The 6,995-nt window shown below is 46.4% G+C and overlaps 1 long non-coding RNA gene across 1 annotated transcript in view; it reads right to left on the bottom strand.

Annotated features, from left to right (window-relative positions):
• The window catches only part of LOC146220067 (uncharacterized), a 2,870-nt gene extending 76 nt beyond the window's left edge, over window positions 1–2,794 (bottom strand). The window contains exons 1-3 of the long non-coding RNA XR_014751052.1: window positions 2,584–2,794; window positions 2,319–2,487; window positions 1–583 (exon numbers count right to left, since the gene is read on the bottom strand). The exon at window positions 1–583 is cut by the window's left edge and continues 76 nt beyond it. This is a non-coding gene — a long non-coding RNA (uncharacterized LOC146220067). The remainder of the gene's footprint in view (window positions 584–2,318; window positions 2,488–2,583) is intronic.
• Window positions 2,795–6,995: the final 4,201 nt, after the last annotated feature.

Genomic DNA, 6,995 nt, shown 5'->3' with positions numbered 1-6,995 from the left:
AGGGAGAAGAAGAATCCTACTGGACAGTTTGTCTTCTGGAATGAGACTTCTTAGTTCCTTAGACTCAAACAGCATTAGATGTTCGGGAGTCCTGTCGAGAGATGAACCCAGGAAGTCCTCCTCCAGCCCCGGCTCTTCATCGAGGCTGCAAGCCGCCTGCTTCCAGGGGAGAGTGGAGAGTCATTGTCCAAATGCCAGGGCTCGTTTCAGCTCTTCACTGGCTGGCTAAACTCCCATTTTCATAGGCAGGCCGTTTCTGCATTGGCTCTAACGAGGATCTTGGCTTCCTTTCATGTTAATGATTTGAGAGAGGGAGAGAGAGGGAGGGGGAGAGAGGGAGAGAGGGGGGGGGAGAGAGGGAGAGAGAGGGGGGAGAGAGAGAGAGGGGAGGGAGAGAGGGGAGAGAGAGAGGGCAACAGAAAGAAAGAGTGCATCCTCAAACGCATTGTCCATAGCACTAGCTTGTATTTTACCACTGTAGATTGAGAAGGTTTTCTAAGTACGACCAGATCAATGCTGGCAGTTCCAATCATGTCAGTTCCAGGTGATCTTCAAACCCCAGGGTCTCCTCCATCTGGAGTCACTGAGAGGTTGTGGAGAGGATGAAGGAATGAGAAAAGCACATAACCTAAGGAGGAATTCAATGGCTTCTCGCCGGGCTGCTAGCTAGCAATCTGAGCAGCTTTATATGGCTCCACTGTGCTAGCTGCTAAGATAACCACTGAAACTGGCACTGATAAACTTCCACCAAAGTAAAAAAACGAAAAGAAGGGAGAGAAAAATGAAAACATTCTCAAGATTTCTCACTAGCTGGACTGAACACACACTGGTTAAGAGTCATCTGCACTAAACAGGGGGGTGGAAAACAATCCGAACGGCTGTACTTACAGCTTAAGGTTTTAATATGGAAAAACAATGAACATTGCAAAATCTTCTTAGAAAAGTTATATTATAACCCTGGTTCCTGTCCATGGCCATAGCTCCCTTTTCCACAACCTCCCTGGTCTAACTGCCATGGGGACGGAAGGAAAATAATAATAATTGTCTTCCTGTCTGAAGTATTTTCTCCACCTGTGTCAGGGTAGAGAATGTTGCCTAGAGCTTCACAGAAGCACCACCAACCAATCCTAACCCAAGACAACCACATCACAGACAAATAACTAAATAACTGAAGTCCATCCATCTCATATAATTGAATTGTTTTGACATTGAGGATAAACAATCTGCCATCGCCGATGCACGCTCAATTTAAAATCCCTCCCTCTAAAAAGGGCTAAATAATTGTCTGTTGATGCAGCAAAAATAATTGTCTGTTGATGCACCAAGATGTTTGGGGGAAACAGGCCATTTGGTCAACATTTAGTTACTGTGGTTTTTGGTACAGTCATTTGGTTGAATATCATGTCTCAACTCTATTGTGTTTTAGAGAGGGTCTGGTTCACAGTAAGTAAAAGTCAACTGTGATTAAACATTTTGAAGTTCCACTTGAAGAGCAGTTTGTGACCTTCTGCTTGGGAGGGCAGAATATCCATCAGTACTCTCAGAACACTTCTACTATCCTGTTCTGCCATTTTGATTCGAGACCCTTAAGAGACCAATTCTGCACTGCATCTCGGCTCAACGTTCCTCATCAAGGTTTGCTTTGAGCTAGATGTTTCCCCTCCCGAGTTATTCCGCTGGCTAAACATTAGCACAGAGACGCTAATGGCAATCAAGAAGCTTCACAAGTTTGAGGGATGTGTTGAATCTCATGGCCACCTGACATTTATATGGAGCAAAACACAATATGCACACAATTACGTCTCAGCAGCATCGCCCAGGGGCGAAGACGCCCACTGGGTTATGGGTTAACATTCATTAACTCAGACAGACGAACCAATAATTGCTTTGAGATTCATTGGACCCTTTAAATACACATAGGTCCTATTGCTTTGGTGGATTTATGCAATATAACAATTAGGGTTTGTAACTGAATCGTTACATACATCATTGCTATATGTGTGTGTATAAAATTGGGGACTTAATTGCACACGGTTGAATAACGTATGTGAGCCTAGACACAAATAGTTTAAATCCAGTCTAGGTAGTTGTAAAGCTGCGCTACCGTGGGCATCTGCAGAACTGTATTACCCGGTTATCGCCGAGAATAAGTCAAACAGGGTATTCGTATAGGCTACGGTATCCTTCATTGGGCCTATACATTTGAGTTTCTAAAAAACATTAATTAATTTTTAAGGCTGCTATAGTGTTTTGTAATGTGTTTGTTCTTCTCAAACCCTGTAAACTCAAATCGCATTTTTACATGACTTAACCCATACCTCATGTGGCAGTTGTCCAAGGAATCCAAACGGTATTTCTTACAATCCGTTCCTGTCGATTGAAGAAATCTTCAGCCGAACCAAACAATTTCTTCGGTTTTCGGGTAGTGCAACTCTTGAGAATTGTCGACCGAACAGCAAAATGTTGGACATCAAAACGGTAACACACCTGAGGTAAATGTAAAAAATATTCTTAATTCACTATAATGTGTACTCGCCCGTTCTAATATCGTAACTAATACCGGTCCGGTCGAGATCTGCTCACAGTAGATAGAGGCGACTGCTACACGTTGAGGCTATAGCCCACAGTAGGTAACACGGGAGGAATATGGCCCTCAAAGCTAATCAAATGATCATAACCGTGAAAACGCGAACGGTGAGAGAATAGCATCCTCTCCCATCCGCCACTCATGTATTTAGGTCAAAGTCGGTTCTCTGTATACTGCAGTCCGCGCGTCGCGGTGAGCAACCTGTCTATTCTCAGTCTCCTGACCGCCAGTCAATTTCAATCCTGCGGATTGAGCGCAGTAACCTGCCACAACAGTCTCTGCGCGCTGCTCTCAATACACAGAACCACAGCACTGCCTGCCGTATTTAAAGAGACACCGCAATACCGACGTCCTGAAGGGCGCAGTGACTATGCATTTCACAGCGCTATGCATTTGCCCCACGGCCTTATACAGACACACTGTAAGACAATAACGGATTTCAAAAAGGAAATTAAAGTAGTGAGGCAGGTCTTAAATCAAAAGTAGTCACCTCATTTGAGATAATCCTTTGGACAAACTCCCGCTTTCGGTTTGGTTAAGATATTTAGTATCATAACACTGTTGGATAAATCAGTTTGATGTAGAAACAGACAGTGAACCTGGAAACTAATGCCTGGGTTTTTTCTAACCTGCCACAAGGACACCCTAGTCACTCCTCTAACCTTTCACAAGGTGCATTTCATCTTGAAAGAAAAGAGAAAAAACTCTAAAATACATAAGGAACATCTGTATAAAACCCTCTGACCCAAGGGCACAGCTGTGATTTCTTAGTCTGGTTGCAATTTTTGAATGATTTTCTTCTCCATCTGTCATTACTATTTAAGCGCCAATTGTCTTGGCATTACACTGAGTTCATCACTATTCATTCTGTTGCCAGAACACAGCACAGTGCTGGCCTCACCCATCTCATAATTTGAATATTATTCTGGTTCAGCTGTTGAAAACCTAATGTTATCACAGTGAGATCTGTCTGGGTATCTCTCTCTCTCTCTCTCTCTCTCTCTCTCTCTCTCTCTCTCTCTCTCTCTCTCTCTCTCTCTCTCTCTCTCTCTCTCTCTCTCTCTCTCTCTCTCTCTCTCTCTCTCTCTCTCTCTCTCTCTCTCTCTCTCTCTCTCTCTCTCTCTCTCTCTCTCTCTCTCTCTCTCTCTCTCTCTCTCTCTCTCTCTCTCTCTCTCTCTCTCTCTCTCTCTCTCTCTCTCTCTCTCTCTCTCTCTCTGTAATCTCTAAAAGAACATCAAAACAAACAAAACACAAGGGACTAGTCATATGAAGGGAAATAAAAACCAAACGACAAACAAACTAACTAAAACAGACCAGAGAAGAGACTGTACATTTTTACACAAAAACCAAACCAGACACAGGTGAACCATATAAGAAAAATCTTATAATATAAAAAAAAAATCATATAGTGTGTCCCCAGCATAAAGAGCAAACTATCGCACAGACACTGAACTACACACAGGTGCAGGTCATCACAGGGGGCCCATCAGAGAAGATACCAAGCAGGTTGTCAGGGCGTGAGGTGGGGTAGGACCCAAGTGCAAGAGAGTGGGCAGGCATTGTGAACAAAAAGGGTTTAATTCTCAAAACGGGACCCAGACAGGGTACACACAGGGATAAAGGGTAATGCTAAGACAAAGACTGGACACAAAACAGCACACAGGTGGAGACAATGAAGCTAACGAGACGGTGAAGACATTAGATGCGTTCGACTTCATGCAGCGCCGGCGTCGCCTGCAGCCGCCTGCAGCTCCGGCTGACTTGAAACAGCCAATGGCATTCTCCGCTTCAAGGCAGCCGGCTGCAGCCGACTGTCGGCGCCGCCGGCGCTGCATGAAGTCGAACACACCTAATGGGAGTCAGGTGGCTGAACGGTGAGGGAGTCGGGCTAGTTATGAGAAGGTCAGAAGGTCGCCAGTTCGATTCCCGGCTGTGCCACATGACGTTGTGTCCTTGGGCAAGGCACTTCACCCTACTTGCCTCAGGGGGAATGTCCCTGTACTTACTGTAAGTCGCTATGGATAAGAGCGTCTGCTAAATGACTAAATGTAATGTAATGTAAATGTAATGACAGGGAAACACTAGGACAGGGCAAAACCAAAAACAACAGGGGGGCACGGCTGTGGCCGTGACAGCTGGTCATGTGACATACCCAGGTAAGTTAACTCCCCAGCTGACACCCAGCCTTGTAGCAGCATTGCCAGTGGGTTGCTGCAACATTCTGAATCAGCTGGTAGGTTATCTTACCTGGTTATAAAGCATAACCTGCTTTCGGGAATACCCCCCTGGGCCAACTCTGGGCCAGACTCCAGAATCAACACATCTTCCTGCATCTAATGTTCTCCATGATCTCCGACTGAACAGTCTGTTTGCAAATGATGACATGGCAAACCATAACACACAGCAACAGCACATGCAAAGCACATCCACACACAAATACACACACAAATAATGAAAGTTATTTTGAGCGGGCTGAGCCAATACCTCTAGATAAGCAGAAAACAGGTCCTCAATGCAAATAAGACAGCCTACCTTCATAAATATGCAAACAAATTGCTTGTGTAAGCGTGCCTATTTGTAAGTCAGAGCTGAATGAGCTATGAATATTCCATGTTCCAGAAATAGCTCTAAACATTTTCAATTGGTTTACAGTGTTATAAATAGGGACCAATGCTTGTCAGCTAGAATCGATCTTATCCTGTGTTTGACTAGTTTGTTGTTTTTTTTTTGTTACATAAAAACATCTTAATTGGTCATACATCTGCGACATAAATGTACTTACATCTGCGAGTTATAAGATGCTGATGCAACAGAGACACGATGCAGTACTGCTCCAGCAGCAGGAACAACAGGGGAGGAGGGGGAGGAGGAGGGGGAGGAGTAGGGGGGAGAAAGAGGAGGAGATGGAGCAGGAAGGGATGGAGGAAGAGGTGTAGAGGGTGGAGAAGAAGGGGGAGAAGGAGAAGGGGGAGGAGGAGGAGGAAGAAAGGGAGGAGAAAGGGAGGAGAAAGAAGAGGAGGAGTAGAAGGTGGAGGAGGAGGAGGAGGAGGAGGAGGAAGAGGAAAAGGAGGAGGAGGAGAAGGGGAAGGAGGAGGAGGAGGAGGAGGGGGAGGGGGAGGAGGGAAAAAAGGAGAAGAAGGAGGAAGAGGAGGAGGAGGAGAAGGGGAAGGAGGAGGAGAAGGGGGAGGAGGAGGGGGAGGAAGAAAAAGAGGAGAAGGGGGAAGAAGAGGAGGGGGAGGAAGAAGAAGAGGAGAAGGGGGAAGAAGAGGAGGTGTAGTAGGTGGAGGAGGAGGAGGAGGAGGAAGAAGAGGGAGAAGGAGGAGGAAGAGGAGGAGGGGGAGGTGGAAGAGGAAGGAGGAAGAGGAGAAAGGGGAGGAGGAGGAGGAGGAGGAGGAGGAGGAGGAGGAGGAGGAGGAGGAAGAGGAGAAGAAGGAGGAAGAGGAGAATGGGGAGGAGGTGGAGAAGCGGGAGGAGGTGGGAGAGAGGAGGAGGTGGAAAAGAGGAGGAGGTGGGAGAGAGGAGGAGGTGGGAGAGAGGAGGAGGTGGAGCAGCTCTGAGGGGGAGGGATGGTGCATGCTGGAGCCCCCTGTGTGTCTGAGGCCCCTGGTGCTGTCACCTCCCATAAGCTTCCCCCTCACAGAGACGGAGAGACGGAGGCCAGCCTCCCGGAGGCCAGCATCCCGGAGGAGCCGTGACCTCACAGCAGGGCTCTGTGACATAACTCCAGTGCTGAAGCATGCAGGGTCAGAGCACTTTGTACAACCGGATTCTGAAGCCTGCAGGGGGGTTACAGTTTAGGGGAATAAACTACCTTTACATAGTTGTTTGGTATTTGGGAGAGGTGGGGTCATTCCATGTGTCCCAGGGTGGTTCAAAGAGGGAATAAACATGAATGGCTCTAGAGGAAGTTAATGTCACATATCAAAGGCCCTAAAACCATACATGTGCTTTTGACAAGGGCTCTGTCATATATCAGGGTACAAACACACACACACACTCACACATAACGCTAATAGACACAACACACACAAGTACTCATAAATAGCAGAGGGGAGAGGTGGGGGTGAAGGCCTTGCAGGGTCAGTGGCCAGCCCTGAAGAGTCTGGCGTCATAACTCAGTCGTCACAGCCACTGTTGTTGTGGAACACAGGGAAGATTGTCGTTCTTTTAACGTGTGTGTGTGTCCATGTGTTCAAGACAGATTCTGTAGATGTGTACGTGATTCCGAATCATTAAATCATTATATTTTCACATGGCGGATACATATCTCACATTTTTCTAGGAAGTGAGCTGCAAACCACACAGATTCATACAGTAGCAACAGACCATTTTAAACTACTATGTGGGTGATATACAGTAGGATTGTAGCTGCTTATCAGAATTCAGATCGAAACCTCCGTCATGAACA

Source organism: Hypomesus nipponensis, chromosome 28 (assembly GCF_054491055.1).
Source record: "Hypomesus nipponensis isolate SF chromosome 28, ASM5449105v1, whole genome shotgun sequence".
Taxonomy (NCBI): Eukaryota; Metazoa; Chordata; class Actinopteri; order Osmeriformes; family Osmeridae; genus Hypomesus; species Hypomesus nipponensis.
This window is presented reverse-complemented; position numbering and strand designations above follow the sequence as displayed.